A 16,153-nucleotide genomic window follows, 5' to 3' on the forward strand; every position below is an offset into this window, starting at 1 on the left:
GCTTCACGAGGTCGTGGTGGTCTTCAGTCAGCAAATAGAGGTAGAGGTCGAGGTGTGTTAACCCAAGGGCAGCATTCTTTTGTTCCTCCAAATTCCGGAAATTACTTTGACCAGCAAAATGTTAGGTCTACACAGTATTACAGTGAGGATCAGTATATTGAAGGAGGGAATGAAAGTCTTCATTTTGAATAGGACAGCCATGGACAAAGTAAGGGGGTTACGTCAATTCCAGTGGATCAGAATGGACCTTATGTTAATGTCACTACAATGGGTGTTTCAGAGCCATTTCTTTTAGATACTGGTGCCATGAGAAGCTCTATCATTCATTCTAAACTCCCTGGCGCACCTTTGTCTGGCTTAACGAATGTATCTGTAGGATTTTCTGGCGCCCCTGTTCGCAATCCAGTTTCTTGCCCTTTGCCTGTTTCAATAGGCCCTTATGATTTAGAAGCTCCGCTTCTTCTGACGAATGGTTGTGGTGAAAATCTGTTGGGTTTAGATCTATTAAAAAGAATGCATGCTACGATATATTGTTCACCTTCTGGTGTATACCTCACTCTAGGACAGAAAATGACTAGTCCAATGTACTTATCAAAAGATCAATTCCCACCTGAATTGCTTTCTCTTCCCGAAACGCTTTGGGCTACGGGTCCGAATGACGTTGGTTGTCTTGAGATCCCACCTTATGTTGTTACTCTTAAACCCAATGCTGAAATGCCACGTATTCCGCAATACAGAATCTCTACTGAAGGTGAGAAAGCACTTCTGGAAATTGTCCATGATTTGATTCAGAAGGGTGTGGTTGAGGAAACGAGAGGAAATACATGTAACAGTCCTGTTCTTCCGGTTCTTAAACGCACTGATCCTTCTCAGCCTCCTGTTTATCGTTTTGTAATTGATCTTCGGGAGGTAAACAAGATTGTCGTACCGCAGTTTCCTGTAGTCCCAGATATCACTGCTCTGTTGACGATGATACCTTCTACAGCGACTTGGTTTTCAGTTGTTGATTTAAAGAATGCTTTCTTTAGTATTCCCATCGCCGAAGAGAGTAGAGATATTTTTGGTTTTTCCCTCGGAGGCCGAAGCTTCCGGTTTAAACGCGCACCTCAAGGTTATTGTGAAAGTCCCTCTGTTTACAGTCAAGCTCTAAAATGTCATCTTGATGCCTTTTCCTTACCGTCCGGTGCCGCTCTCATTCAGTACATGGATGACTTATTAGTTGCCGCTGATTCAGAGGAGATTTGCAAAAACGTGACCGTTGCACTGTTGCGTCATTTGTTTGACCTAAATCACAAGATTTCTCCTTCTAAATTACAATACGTCTGTCGCGAGGTGACTTATTTGGGTCATCTCTTGTCAAAGGAGGGACGACGATTGACCCCCGAACGAATTCAGGCAATTGCACAAATGTCAGTGCCATCCACACAAAGAGAGGTACGTGCCTTTTTGGGCATTACTTCTTATTGTAGACAGTGGATTCCGAGTTTCTCTTTATTGGCTAAACCGCTGTTGGCGCTAACTTTAAAAGATACGCCCCAGCCTCTTCCGTGGAATGACGAATGTCAGAAGAGTTTTACTGATTTGCGTATTGCTTTGTGTTCTGCTCCTGTATTGGGTACTCCTGATTACAGTAAGCCCTTTACGCTCTATGTCCACGAAAGAGAGGGTTGTGCATTGTCAGTCTTAACGCAGCGTTTTGGAGATCAACAGCGACCATGCGCATATTTCTCAGCTACGTTAGATCCAGTAGCTAAAGCATTGCCTAGTTGTCTTAAGGCGACAGCGGCAGCAGCAATTTCTATTCGACAGTCTGCTGGAGTAGTGCTAGATAATACTCTCATTGTTATGGTGCCACATGCAGTGGATACTTTACTAAATAGGACAAAAACGCAGCATCTTACGAGTGCTCGGTTGTCCGGATATGAGCTGACGCTTTTGGCTAGTCACATACACATCAAACGATGTAATACCCTGAATCCAGCTACTTTGTTGCCTCTTCCAGAAGAGAGAGATGTCTCTGAACAGCATGATTGTTTTCTCCGTACTGAAGAAGAGACTAAGGGTAGAATTGACCTAAAAGACACGCCATTGGTGAATCCAGATGGAACACTATGGGTAGATGGTTCTTGTTTCAAGCTCCCGAATGGAGATACAGTTTCAGCCTACGCTATTACTACTTTGCATACGATTGTGGAGACAGCACGCATTAGACATAATTCAGCTCAGGCAGCTGAATTGATAGCCTTAACTAGAGCGTGTGTGTTATCCGAAGGAAAAAGAGTAAACGTGTACACTGATAGCCAATACGCTTTTGGTGTAGCGTTTAACTTTGGGCGTTTATGGAAAGAAAGAGGATTCTTTACTTCCCATGGTACTAAGATACAACATGGTCAATTAGTGACTGAACTTCTTGAGTCACTTACAATGCCTACTCAGATAGCGATCGTGAAGTGTAGTGCACACAAAAAGATTGTGGACGATGTTGGTCGAGGAAATGCATTTGCAGATGAGGTAGCGAAAAAGACAGCCAGAGACAACACAAGTTGAATGTATGTTGCAGGTCCCGCAAACTGCGTAAGAGAAAAGGGAATGTGTGAAGATACAGTAGAGAGTGTGAAATCAATTCAAGGAGAGGCTACGGAGAATGAGTTGAGAAAGTGGAAAGAAAGTACAGGAATGTTAGATGAGATGGGATGTTGGGTTGAATTATCAGAACATCAACGTTGGCTGTTACCAGATGCTTATGTACTACCTGTAGTTACTATGGCACATGGTCCAGCTCACCTAAGTGCAAAAGGAATATGTAAACTTCTGGCTCCAGTGTGGCAAAATGAGGGGATCCCAAAGTGTGCAAATAATGTAGTAAAACATTGTATTGTTTGCTTGATGTACAATCCGGGAAAGGGAACCCCAACTCCAGCAGGTCATTTTGCTCCTCCAACATATCCATTTGAGGTGTTGCAGATCGATTATATTCACATGGAACGATGCAACAACCTCAAATATGTTCTGGTGGTAGTATGTGCTTTTTCTAGATGGGTAGAAGCCTACCCTCTGAAGGACAATACTGCTTTATCAACTGCCAAAATACTTTTGAAAGAATTCTTCCCTAGGTTTGGTTTGCCGCGCATTGTCTGGAGTGACAATGGGAGCGAATTTGTGGGTCAAGTCATGCAAAAAGTTTGTGCAGGTCTTGGCATAAAACAGAAGTTCCACGCGGCGAATCACCCACAGTCAGCTGGTTTAGTAGAATGCTACAATGGAACCTTGAAGCTTAAAATTGCTAAGGTGCAAGCTAGCACAGGACTTAATTGGCCTGATGCTTTACCATTGGCTCTTCTGTCCACCAGAACAGCAGTACACTCTCGTTTGGGGCTTAGCCCTTACGAAGTGATATTTGGTCGCCCAGCTAATGTATGGGGAGTTCCTCGCCCTAAGAAATACTCAGACTTGCCATACCCGATGTTGATTGACTACTTGCATGACCTTACAACTAAATTGCGTGTTCTTCATCAACAGGTTCAGAGTGCTCTACCAGAGGCTTCCACAGACCCAGGTCATTCCATCCGACCAGGTGACTGGGTCTGCACGAAAAATTTCCAACGACAGAAAAATTTGGAGCCCAGATGGAGAGAGCCACGCCTGGTTCTTTTGACCACAAGAACAGCAGTTAAAGTCGAAGGAAAGAAAAACTGGGTGCATGCCGTGCACTGCAAGAAAGTGCCTTTGCCCTTGCCTTTCGATCAGTGGGTCCGTAGAGGCATCAGTGACTCTGAAAGTGAGAAAGTTCCGCAATTTGTACCATTCAGTGATGCGCGTCTAATTGGAACACTTTCTGAGAAAGAGGACGACGACATCCTTCAAGAAGCAATACCATCGCATCGTCGCTTGAACACGACAAATCCAGGAACATTGTTTCAAAACCAGACTGCCTCTGGACAGGAACGCTATAATTTGAGACCAAGACCAAAGAACTTGTAAATTTCTCTCCTATGTAGTACTCTATCCCGGTTGCAGGGTCACGGTAGGAGTCTTAGTCACGACCTGAGTAAGTGGCAATAGGCCTGCAGGACCTCACAGTGTCATAGGACGGTAGATAATCGTGACTACAGTGATTGAGGAAGATTGCCGTGAGCATCCACTTAGAAAGATGGAGGCTACATTAGATAAAAGAGAAAGTAAAAATGTAAAGAATAATTGTAAAGAAATATGTAGTCGTTGTAGTATTGCTCTATGCGTCATTATATTGTTGTGTATTCTTTTGGCATCTGTAAACTGGATCATTATTACTCTGCAGCAAAAAGTTGTCTCTTCTCCTACCTCTACATCTTCTTCTACTATCTCTCCGCACCTATTTCACACTCTTCCCCAGCATGAACTCATCAGAAGAACTGAATATTTTAACAATTCCTTCGTCCAGTTGTTACATCAACATCAGTTAGTGATCAATACAACTGACTGTTGGGTGTGTGGACTCATACCACATACAGTAGAAAATGGAATGCCATATTTAGTTCTTCCATTCTCCTATGAAGGTTCCGCTTGGGCTTATTTTGTCATTTTCAATAATGCATATCAAAGTAAAATTAAACAACCTGTCAGTTCACATAGTGTTGGTTCAGATTTCAGTCATAGTTTATTGATAAAGGGAATGGTAGCTATGGCTAAAATCATGGAAAAAAGTGAAGCTTCCATAGATGAAAGAAAAGCATATACCAATTGGAACATAACTAATTACATTTCCAGCCTCAATGATAAGATTGAGCAAGGAAAATCTCCTCCGATACGGGTCATACCCCAACAAGGAAATTTCTGTCTGCAAATAAATGGTAGAACTCCAAACACCGGACAAAGAGAAAGTTTTATGTTCCCATACATATGTTTATTCAGCCCTGAATCCACTGTCGTTAGTACCATCTCAAGGTACATACTTCGTTTGCTACGATAGGGCTTATACATGGTTGCCAGCTGATTTTTCTGGTACTTGTTATATAGCCTTTCTTCTTCCCCCTACATACACCGCTCCTGCGAACCATCATAAAAATAGATATGGCAGAGGGATTGTGGATTCGAAAGACACAGCAGGACAAGAGGGAGGAGATTTCCTCAAAGGATTTCTTCCCTTCTGGGGTCCAATGGCCAACAGCAGAAATATAAGGCAATTGGTTCGTGTCGTAGAAACCACCATAGACATCACTGTAGGAGCTTTAAGTAACATTACAGCTGAACTACAGGCTGATCGTCTTATGACCTTGCAGAACCGTGTTGCCTTAGACTTTGTTCTTGCGGACCGTGGTGGAGTATGCAAATTGATCGGATCAAGTTGCTGTATTTTCATACCTAATGACGCTCCGACAGTATACCAAGCTATCTCTAAGTTACACATAATCTCCGAGTCGATTCATCAGGACGAAGGAGATTGGTCCTTTTCAGAGTGGTTTTGGGGATTACTGTCCAAATGGGGTTGGAAGGTATTGACATTCTTTGGAGTAATTTTAGCTTTTATATTCTCTTGTTGTCTTTGTATGCACTGCGGTCCTGCCGTCTGCAACCTATGTGCTACTGCATGTATTCCCAAACCCAAGTCACAAAGAGCAGAGAATATCAAAATGATGGTACAGCAACAGCTTGATGACCTCATGGCCATAGACATCGACTCAGACTAACATGAGTTTGTGTATCTTGCCTGAGTTCTGGCAAAAGGAGGGTCTGAGGAAATTCGATTTTTTAATACGATCGTATCGACCCGCCATTTTGTGGCCCACCGCCATTTTATGTTGCCTTCACTCAGGCAGCACAGCGAACGAAGTCCATTCTGCCTTTTCTGCTTATTCTGCAACATGGTGTTCAAAACAGCCTTCTGCCTCTATCTTTACAAGGCTGGTATTAAGGTCTGACCGAGTACACTAATCCCTGTCTGGTCTTCTAATCCTTGTTTCAACTATCTGTAGGCTCACACTATTCTCCGCCGATCTTATCTTATCGTCTGGCCTTCGCTGTCCTTTGCTAGTATTCTCTCATTTCACAACTGTCTTCCAAACGCACACAAACTTATCGCACCACATGCAACTTCGTTGTGGATCGGTTAATGAATTAGTTCAAGGGAGGGGTGACAAACACAGCTGGAGGGGAGGCAACCTTAAGTCACTTGATACTTTGTTCTGTCTTGTTTTCCGACATTTCTATTGACTCTGTTCTATCTTTACATCATTCTTACTGGCTCCTTTCTATGTGTTCTGGGAGTGTATGTAGTTAATAAATGGTTTTTATACGGTATATAAGATTGTGCGCCACAAAGTAAAGTGGCAGTCTCCTGAGAACATACCTTGTGTACTTCTTGGACAACTGTACTAGCTGCAGCTAATAAAATCTGATCTTTTACGCCTGACAGAGTGTCCCGTGTCTCTGTTAGTTGAGGCAGGTGAATCCAAGGAGATTTCAGGCGTACCCTGCGCCGCCAGGCCCATAAGGTTCTGGTTCTTCATACGCCATTTCAATGCACCCCACTCCAATCCACCACAATCCACCCCACACCAATCCAGTCCACCTCAATCCAGCCCACTCCAATCTACCCCACTCCAGTCCCCACAATCCAAACTATTCCAGTCTAACCTACCCCATTACAATCCAACCTGCCCCACTCCAGTCCAACCCATCCCACTCCAGTACACCACATTCCAATACAACCCACCCCACTTCAATCCATCCCATTCCAATACAGCCCACCCCACTTCAATCCATCCCATTCCAATACAGCCCACCCCACTCCAGTCCAACCCACTCTAATCCACCCCATTCAAATCCATCTGCCTCACTCCAGTTCATCCCACTCCAGTCCAATCCACCTTAATCCTCCCCAGTTCACCCTAGTCCACCCCACTCCAAACCAATACACCATACACCACCTTACTCCACCCCACTCCTACTCAATACACTGTACTCCACACCAATCCAATCCACCCCACTCCACACCAATCTAATCTACTCCACTCCAATCCATCCCAATCCAGCCCAATCCACCTCACTCCAAGTCAATCCAACCCACCCCAATCCAATCCAATCTACCTCACTCAATAAAAATCCACCTCACTACATTCCTGTCCACCCCACTCCAGTCCACCCTACTCCAATCCAATTCACCCCACTCAATTCAGCTCTCCCACTCAATCCACCGCACCGCAATCCACTGCACCTCAATGCATTCCACCCCACTCCAATTCACCCTACCACACCCCAATCCAATCCAGTCCACCCCACCCCAATCCATTCCACCCACTCTAATCCACCCCACTACAAACCCACCCCATTTCAATTCTGCCCACTCTAATCCAATCCACCCCATCCATTCCACTCTACCCACTCCAGTCCACCTCACCCCACTCTACTCAATTCAACCCCACTCTACTCCAATCCACCCCACTCTAATCCAGCCCTACCCCCTCTACGTCAGTCCATCCAGTCCACCTCACTCCACCCCACTCAGATTCAGTTCACCTTAACTCACCCCACTCCAGTCCAAAATAGATCACCTTAATCCACTCCACTCCTGTCCAATCCACCCTGATCTACTCCACTCCAAACCACCTTAATCCAAGCCCCCAAATCTAACTGACACCACACCAATCCAATCCACGACACCAATCAAATCCACCCCAATCTAATCCACACCACTCCGTTCCAATTCATCCCAATCTAATCCACTCCAGTCCAGTCCACCCCACTTGAGTCCACTCTACTCACTTCCAGTCCACTCCAATCCACCGCAGCCCCAACCCACTCCATTCCAACCCACACCTCTCCAATCCAACCCACCTCAGACCACCCAACTTCATTCCACCCCACTCAATTTCATCCCAATCTAGCCCAATACACCTCACTCCAGTGCATTCCACCCCACCTCAGTGCAATCCAACCTAACTCAATCCACCCTAACCAAATTCAACCCTCCCTACCCCAATCCACCCCACCCCACTGCATTCCAATCCACCACACTCCAGTCCACCCCACCCGAGGTCAATCCAGTCACCAGTCTACTCCAGTGCACCCACTCTACTCCAATCCAGTGCACCCTAGTTCAATACATGCCACTCCAGTCCAATCCACCACACTGCAATTCAATCCACCCCACTTCAGTCTAATCCACCCCACTCAAGTCCAGTCTAATCCACCCCACTCCAATTCACCCCACTAAAAACCACCCCAGACCAATCAACCCCACCCAAGTCCTATCACTTCAGTCCAATCCACCTACCCCAATCTAGTCTAATCACCCCAGTCCAATCTACCTCACCCCATCTCATTCGATCCCGCTCCAATCCACCCAACTATCTCAATCCACTACAACCCACTAAGCCACTCCACTCTATTCCACCTCACCCCACACAACTACAGAAGACAACAGTCTCTGCCACTGAACCATAAACTTTAATCTCCTCCCCCCAACTGTACGACACTCCACTCCCCCTTACTCCACTCTATAACACTTCACTCCCCCACTCCACTCTGATTCTCCACAACACTAACTTTTAGCCATGCTGGACAGCAGCGACATTGGTGTACAACATGGCAAAAACACATTGCGAAAGCCAGTAGCTCTTCTATAGGCAAAACCTATTGGCTTGCCAATGCTTGTCTTTTTCCTTCGCCCTTTACCTAATCTCCCCGCATTATATTACCACCAGTTACTGAACAATATATTGGCTTTCTCAATAAACAAGTCATAACACTTGTATGGAATTTCAGTAACTTATATTGCACAACTGCTCACCAAGCTAAATCTTACAACAAAAAAGAATATTAATCACATAGGCGAAACCTAGAGCATTTACCAATGCTTGTTCTTCGAGTGTCTGTGATACAGGCCTAGAAGGCAGGTCTCTGTCCTAAGTGCTTGATGCGTCCCAAGGGAGGGTGCGGCTTTGACATTCATCACCTAGGTCCAGAAGTATGTGATTACTGGGCACTCCCACACCATATGTATGTAGTCTGCATCAACAAGGGAGCAGCGGGGGCAAAAGGCACATTCAGTCTAGGATGCGAGAAGCATGTGCTGTGCAGGTAGTTGAACTGCATGTATTTAAATCTTGTTTTGTGGTGGATGTGTATGTGTGTGCTAGAGCCTCTTCCCAGTCTTTCCCCATGAATTTGCTTCCAATATAAGTCTTCCATCTGTCATGGAGGGCCAGTACGGCATCTGCCCTCATTGCCAGTGTCATCCTGTATAGCCACGAGATTAGGCGGCTGCCCTGTCCAAACATTACTAATGTCTGCAGAAGATCATGAGTGGGTGGCTCTGGGTCCTGTATAGGCCACGCCAACTCCAAGGCCAAGTCCTGTCATCAATTCCTCCTGTGTGCAGAGGGCTCCTCTGGCATAAGAGCCACTCAGTGTAACCAGGTTAGCTTCTATGCAGACTGCCATGTGTCGTGCTGTCAAATGACTGCCTCTTACTGTTGGCAGTCCAACAATCGCAGCGCGGGGGCATAAAGGAGGGTCAGACCCACCCTGGTGAGGGCTCCTCTGCAGCAGTAAAGTGATGCGTTGAGAAGACTGGGCTTGTTGGCTGGCGTCACCTTCACTCCCAAGATAATTGCTACCAGTGTGCCCTCCCTACTTGTGCCACTGTACTTCCCCACCTTAGCCAGGCCTGTTCCCGCTAGCCACCGGGTCAACCACTGTAGCTGCACAGCGTAATCGTAGGTTTCGAAGTAGGGGACACCCAGTCCACCTTTGTTAGTTGGCCTCTGAAGAGTGCATAGCAACATCAATTACACTGTCCACCCCAGATTAGATATTTCAGCAGTGCATTCAAAGTCTGAAACCGAATCTTTGGGACCCTGGCTAGTAGGTTCACAAAAAAATACGATACTCTGGGCAGCATAACAAGTTTGGTCAGGGTAATCCTGGCCATGACCAGGAGCCAGCGCATTCACCAAAATGCCACACTGCCTTTCAGTCCCTGTATTGCTCCACTCAGATTGCCCTCAATCATGTGTGCCCACTGGATCCCTAGTAGTCATATTGAGGCTGGGGGAAGGGACTACGTAATCAGGTGATACCGGAAAAGCAAAAGTTTTCAACCAGTTAGTGCAAAGCCAGAGACCCTCCCAAAAAACTTCCAACAGCTCCATGCACCATGGGACACCAGTCTGTGCGTCTCGTGGGTAGAAAATCATGTCATCTGCATACAGGGAGACTAGGTGCTCTCTGTCATGCCATGGGACAACTCTATTGCGCCCCTGGAAGCACAGTATGTTCACAAAGGGTTTGATTGCCAAGGCAAATAGCAGGGGTGAAAGAGGACAACTCTGTCTAGTGTCTCGAAACATCCTGAATGGATCGGAATTGCAGCTTATGGTACAGACCTGTGCACATGCATCCTCAAACAGCAGTTTAACCCATTTCCCCCATCCAACCCCTAGGGATATACTGTCCATGATGGTGTGCAAGTAATCCCAGCATAAGGTGTTGAGTGCCTTCCGGATATGTTAGGGGAGAACCATTGCCCTGGCCTGGTATGCCACAGAGTTCTCAGACAACACGCAGTACAGACGGTAGAGTTTTTAAGAGATGATCCGTTTGGGGATGAATCCATTTTGGTCCTCATGCACAAGGATGGAAGCAGGTGGTTGGCCAGTACTTGATTAGAATCTTATCATCGAGATTTAGCAGTGAGCGTTCTGTGTTCTAATGCCTGCACATACACCACTACCAGCTGCAGGACCAATTGTGCAGCAAAGGTCTAATAAAACTTGGCCGGTAGCCTGTCAGTCCCAGGGGTGTCTTCCCTCAAGCTAGCGTGTTAATGGCAGCTCTAGTCTTGGGTTCTGTGATGGGAGCCTCAATGCCTCGCTGTCATTCACCGACAGATGGGGCAATAGTGCCCTGGCTAGAAATGCATCAAGTATGGCATCTTGGATGTGCTCAGGCCCTTTAGGGTCAGTGAACACTGTATAGATATCTTGCTGCATGTACACCAGGCTGCCCCTGGGCAGGGGTGCAGCTTCTGGGGGGGATGTTTGGTGTGTTACACATCCACCCTCCAATAAATGCATTTTCTGGTAAATAGTTGGGTGCAGGTGCTTTCAGTCGGGTATGGTGCGGTGTCTGTCGGAGTTCACCAGGAATGTTCACATAAACATAGGCAAAAATGCACACACACACACTCTCCCTTTCTGCTTTGAACGGCTTTAAAACTTTTGATTGTTTTACAAAATATTGTTTTTCTCCCATTTATTACCACAGCCAATCCACATTTGTCTCCCTTTCCACTGTTGCTTTAGCCCCTCTCATGTTCCCTGCTTGTCGTATATGTTGGAAAATCTGAAGCTCACACCCCCCTCAGTCTTACTGACCAAGCTTAGCCCCTAGGCCCCAAAATCCGAGTGATGGGGTGTCCCCTGTCTTCGGAGTGGACCAGCTGCTCCAACAGTCTTCCCACCTGGCCCCCCCTCTGCATGTGCTGTGGTCAGGTATTTGTGCTGCTTCAAGGCCCTAAGGTTTTCCACCACTGTGCTGTGCCTCACGTTTCTTCCCATAGTGCTGCCTTAACACCAGGGTGGTCTGGGACCATTCTCTTGAGTCTGTGTATGTCATCCTCTAAGGTAGTCTGTTCAGGTTGAAGCACCATCTTAAGCCCCACTAACTGACTGAGATAGTAGCCACGAATGACTGCCTTGAAAGCATCCCACTCCACATTAGCATGGGAGGCAGCATGCACATTCGTCCTAAAGTACTCTGAGATAGTCTCTCCCAGAGGGTCTCGGAAAGTGGGCTCATACAGGTGGCCGGGGGAAAAGAGCCACTTAGGAATGGACGTTGTGTGCCTTCCCTAATGCAGTAGGACCAACAATGGGTTATGGTCAGATATCGTGCGGGCCAGATACTCTGTGGATTTGGTTTGTGCAGCCAATATTTTATCCAGGTGCAAGTGTAGATTGTTCCCTGGGGAGTAAAATGAATACCCTATACATCCCATATTCTGGGACCTCAACACATTGATTAAGTGCCAGTGTTCTGTCTAGTCCCTGAAACTCTGTGCAGCCTGCACCATTGAGGAGTCCTGGAGCAGCAGGACGGATCTGTCCAGGATGATGTCCACTACACAGTTACAGTCTTCCCCAGTAGTAGTGGCACAGCGGCGTCTATAGAAAGAACATGAGTGAGAGCATTAAAGAAGGGGGCTTGCCTCACCTTCGGAGCATAGACACTACCCAGCACAATCTGGTACCCACTGAGTCTTCTCGTACATCCTAGTCGTTGTATGTCCTCTCGACCTCAAAGGAGACCTCGCCTCGCACCCAGACCAATGTTCCCCTGGAAAATGCAGAGTATCCAACAGCAGGTGCACCTCGCCCACCCCTCTGCGTGGTAAGAATGACAGTACTTAGTAATAGATCCCAACAACCTGTCATTCTAGGAAATTAATGTGTATGGCATCACTAATCTTGACATTCCAGGCAGGTAAGGCCGTCTCCCAGTGCCCCCTGCTCAACAGCCAGAGACTCCACATCCCGCCCACCCAACAGGCACCTAACCGTTGAATGCTTAACATGAAGCTTCCGAACCAAGACTGGGCATCAACATAGCAGGAACCTCCAACTTCTCCACCCCAGGTCAGGGATGCAACTTCCTACCGACCAAAACAATAAACAAACAACAGCTACTTGTACCAAACCCCTAGCATCATAGTAATGGGAAAGAGGGTTCTAGAGAGGGGATGCCCAACCCACTCAAGAGGCTGATTCCACCTCCGATTGTGTCCGGTCACACCAATGAAAGATTACATACAGCAGCAGCCATGTAGCTATTTTGTAGATAAATAAGCAGGACGTCCCATTCCAGCAAGGGGCAGGGGAAGTGCTCCCCCCTTGGCATTTTCAAACCAGCAGCGTCCCTTACCCAGGTTGCATGGCCTTCAGAGATCATCTGCCAGCCTGGAGTTATAAATTAATGAATGAATGAAAGATTTTTCTTTAGCACATGACTACTCGAAAAAGAGTGTACTGGTGCTTTAGTCATTGAAAACGGAAAGAAGCAGAGAACCACAGTAGTCCTGTCATCCCTGGAGCTTGACTAGGAATGTTTTCAGCTCTTTCTTGAACTTGACTTCCTCCGTAATGGACATCAACTGTTCAGGCAACTGATTCTACATACCGTTCCACACAGGAGACCCCCCCACCCCGGTCCCATCCGAGTCAGTACTCTCCGATGATGAGGCTGTGTGGCATGCCTAAGGGCTCGGTCCACACGAGGTCCGCAGGGAAATGGATGCATCAAATGTGGCAGCTCTGCTGTGCTCAGTCCTTGGTCGGGCGTGAATGTGTAGTTTCTACTTGATGCGGTCTCCAGGATAGTTTCAGCCATGGGGGGCCCTTGTTCCCCCTATTTTCCTTTCCCGCTTTGTGTTGCTCAAGCCAGTCCCAAGTGTCAGAGAGTTCGCTAAAGAACAGAGCTTGGTCATCCACCGGGACCTTAAGTTGTCGAGGAACAGCATCATATAGCGGAGACCTGCCTCCCGTAGCTCCTTCTTCACTGCCTACAAAGGAGGCTTTTTGCCTTTGGACCGCCATGGTGTAGCCCAGGAAAATTAGGACAAATTACCCACTTCATTAATATTCAGGAGGTGGGTCGCAATTTGCGACCCCATTAGGAATGGCCACAATCACAGGGATGTGGCCTGCTGGGGGCAGCAGACCACCATGTCTGTGATTGCTTTGAAATAAAGCAATCTTTTATTTTTTTTTAATGCAGCTTGTTTTCCTTAAAAAAAAACGGGATGCATTCAAAATGAAAAAAGAAAAGTTTTCTTTTAATTTTTTAAGAGTAGCCAGCGGTCTGTGGGACTACTGCCTGCTCTTAAAAAACGTTTTTGCTACCATTCTCGAAGGGGAAGGGGTCACTTGGACCCCTTCCCGTTTGCGAATGGGTTATCACCAACTTGAAGTTGGTGGTAACTGAGAATGTTTTGCAACTGCATTGACGGTCGCAAAACATTCCTACATGCCAGTGCGATTCGGTATTAGGAAGGGAAGACCTTGGCACGCCCCTTCCTAATAGCGACTCGCAATCCCTATTTTGCAAGTTGGTAACAAGTTACTGACTCACAAAGTGGGGATGGTGCATGGCCAGAAGCCTTTTACCGGTCGCACATGACCCGATGGACCTTTTGTGATGGGCAAAACTGCTTCATACATCTGGCCCCTTGGTTTCTGTCTGTTGAAATGTGTGTTGGGGTGTCAGTTCCTGTGAAGCGTCTCTCCTCTGCACTGCTCTTTGTCAAAGGGAGAGTCTGAAGAAGTGACTCCAATTCTGAGTGACCCCCAACACAGGCCAAGGAAGTAACTGGGAATCACACATGGCTGTCAGCCTTCAATGAAATATGCCCCATAAAGGTTCAAAGAACTAATCCTTTCTCTATCAGATTGTCATGAGGCCTTCTTGCGCCCACTATGGTTTTCCACCTTAGCTTAGTTTACATTTTACACATTTTAGGTGGACATCACTTTTAGCAATAACATTTCACACACTTTATGCTTGCATGATATTATTCAGAGAATACATTGTACAAGCTGCTTCTTTTTAGTTAGCCTTTCTCAATATCTAATCTATACACTCTGTTGAAGGCTGGGAACATAGAAGATATCCTAGTGCTTGCATTACCCATTTGGAGACCGCTTCTAAAATCTAGACACATCATTGCATCAGAGCTCTGCCTCTAACAGAGTGTGGTTTTGATTTATATAAATGGTACACTGCCCCAGAGAGGTCAGAGGAGGACTACGGCCATTACTGTCCCGGAACGAATCCTGTGTTCGAGGTGGTGATAAGTAGGATGTTATAGATCTAAGATAACCATGGTTTGACTTTATTCTTTTCACCAAGTCAGTAACGCTTATTAGAATGCTTTGTTTCATCTGCCTAATAATCACAGCTCATTCTCTCTATGCAAGAATGCAATTGTTTCAATAAATGTTTGAAAACCTTTAATTGTATCTTTCTTGTTCTTACCCTGGGAATGCATGAGTAAAACGACGAAAATGGTAAGATGTGTTTCCACAAGGTCAGAGGGTCATATTTGAGGTTGCCAAAATTATCTTTGGCCCTGGGAAGGTTGGGGGTTCAGGTGAGGCACTATGAGCTAGCTAGGAATTGGGTTGACAGATTCTTCTTGTCCTGACGTTCTATTGCCTTAATACGCATTCCTACCTTTTTAGTGGGAACTGTATAAGAAAATTTCCTAGTAGTGCCAACCCCTTCCCTCCCAACATCTCACTGACAGTGAGCCCAACGCCTACCCATGAGTAGCTCTTTCTGGAATCAAAGAGTCCTTGATGTGCACTGAGGGTATTCTACTCCTCTCCCTTCAGTGTGTGTCACCTAACCCAGCCTCAATAATGTTAGCAATACAAATCTCCTGTCTGCTAGTTTCAGTCCTCACCACTCCATCCTCGCCAGGCCCTCGGCTTCCATAACGCAACCCACATACCTCCATGTTATGTACCATTCACCAGCACATGCATGCACGTATCCAGATACACACAAATGCAAGTATTACAGTCTTTATGCAGTACAAGGTAATTCAAGTACAAAGCCACAAAATTTTACATGAATGGGCCAGTAGGCCCCAATTCAGTGACGCAGGTAAAAATGCCTGTTCACATTACTGATTTCTATAGAACATAAAAACGGATATTCACGTTACTTAACTCCAGGTAAGGGCAGTAGCCGTCTACCTTTACAAGCGTAGTGCTTGATGAGTCCATCCCAATCTAAACAGACTGTGTAACCGTGAGACATGCCTAGGTTATAGCACACATGCATTATCTGTGTTTGCCAACGACCAAAAATCAATACCAGGCATCCAGATGTCTTTGTAGCTTGGGCACTTGTAGCGGGGGCACACATCCATCACCATGCAGGAGATGTTTCCATCCCAACATGTGGCCCTGGGCGCAGTGCGTGCTATGTAAAACGGCCAAAAACAAAATGCAGATTCTGCCTGTCACCCACATTCTAATCTCAGAATTAAGGACAGAGCATAAACCTTTATTGTAAGAAAAAAAGATACCATCTAGTGGTGATTTGCACATTGTGAAACTAGAAAATCTGGAACCACTATGGCTTTCCTGCTCGACCAAACTGTGTGAAAGTA

Source organism: Pleurodeles waltl, chromosome 1_2, assembly GCF_031143425.1.
Source record: "Pleurodeles waltl isolate 20211129_DDA chromosome 1_2, aPleWal1.hap1.20221129, whole genome shotgun sequence".
NCBI lineage: Eukaryota > Metazoa > Chordata > Amphibia > Caudata > Salamandridae > Pleurodeles > Pleurodeles waltl.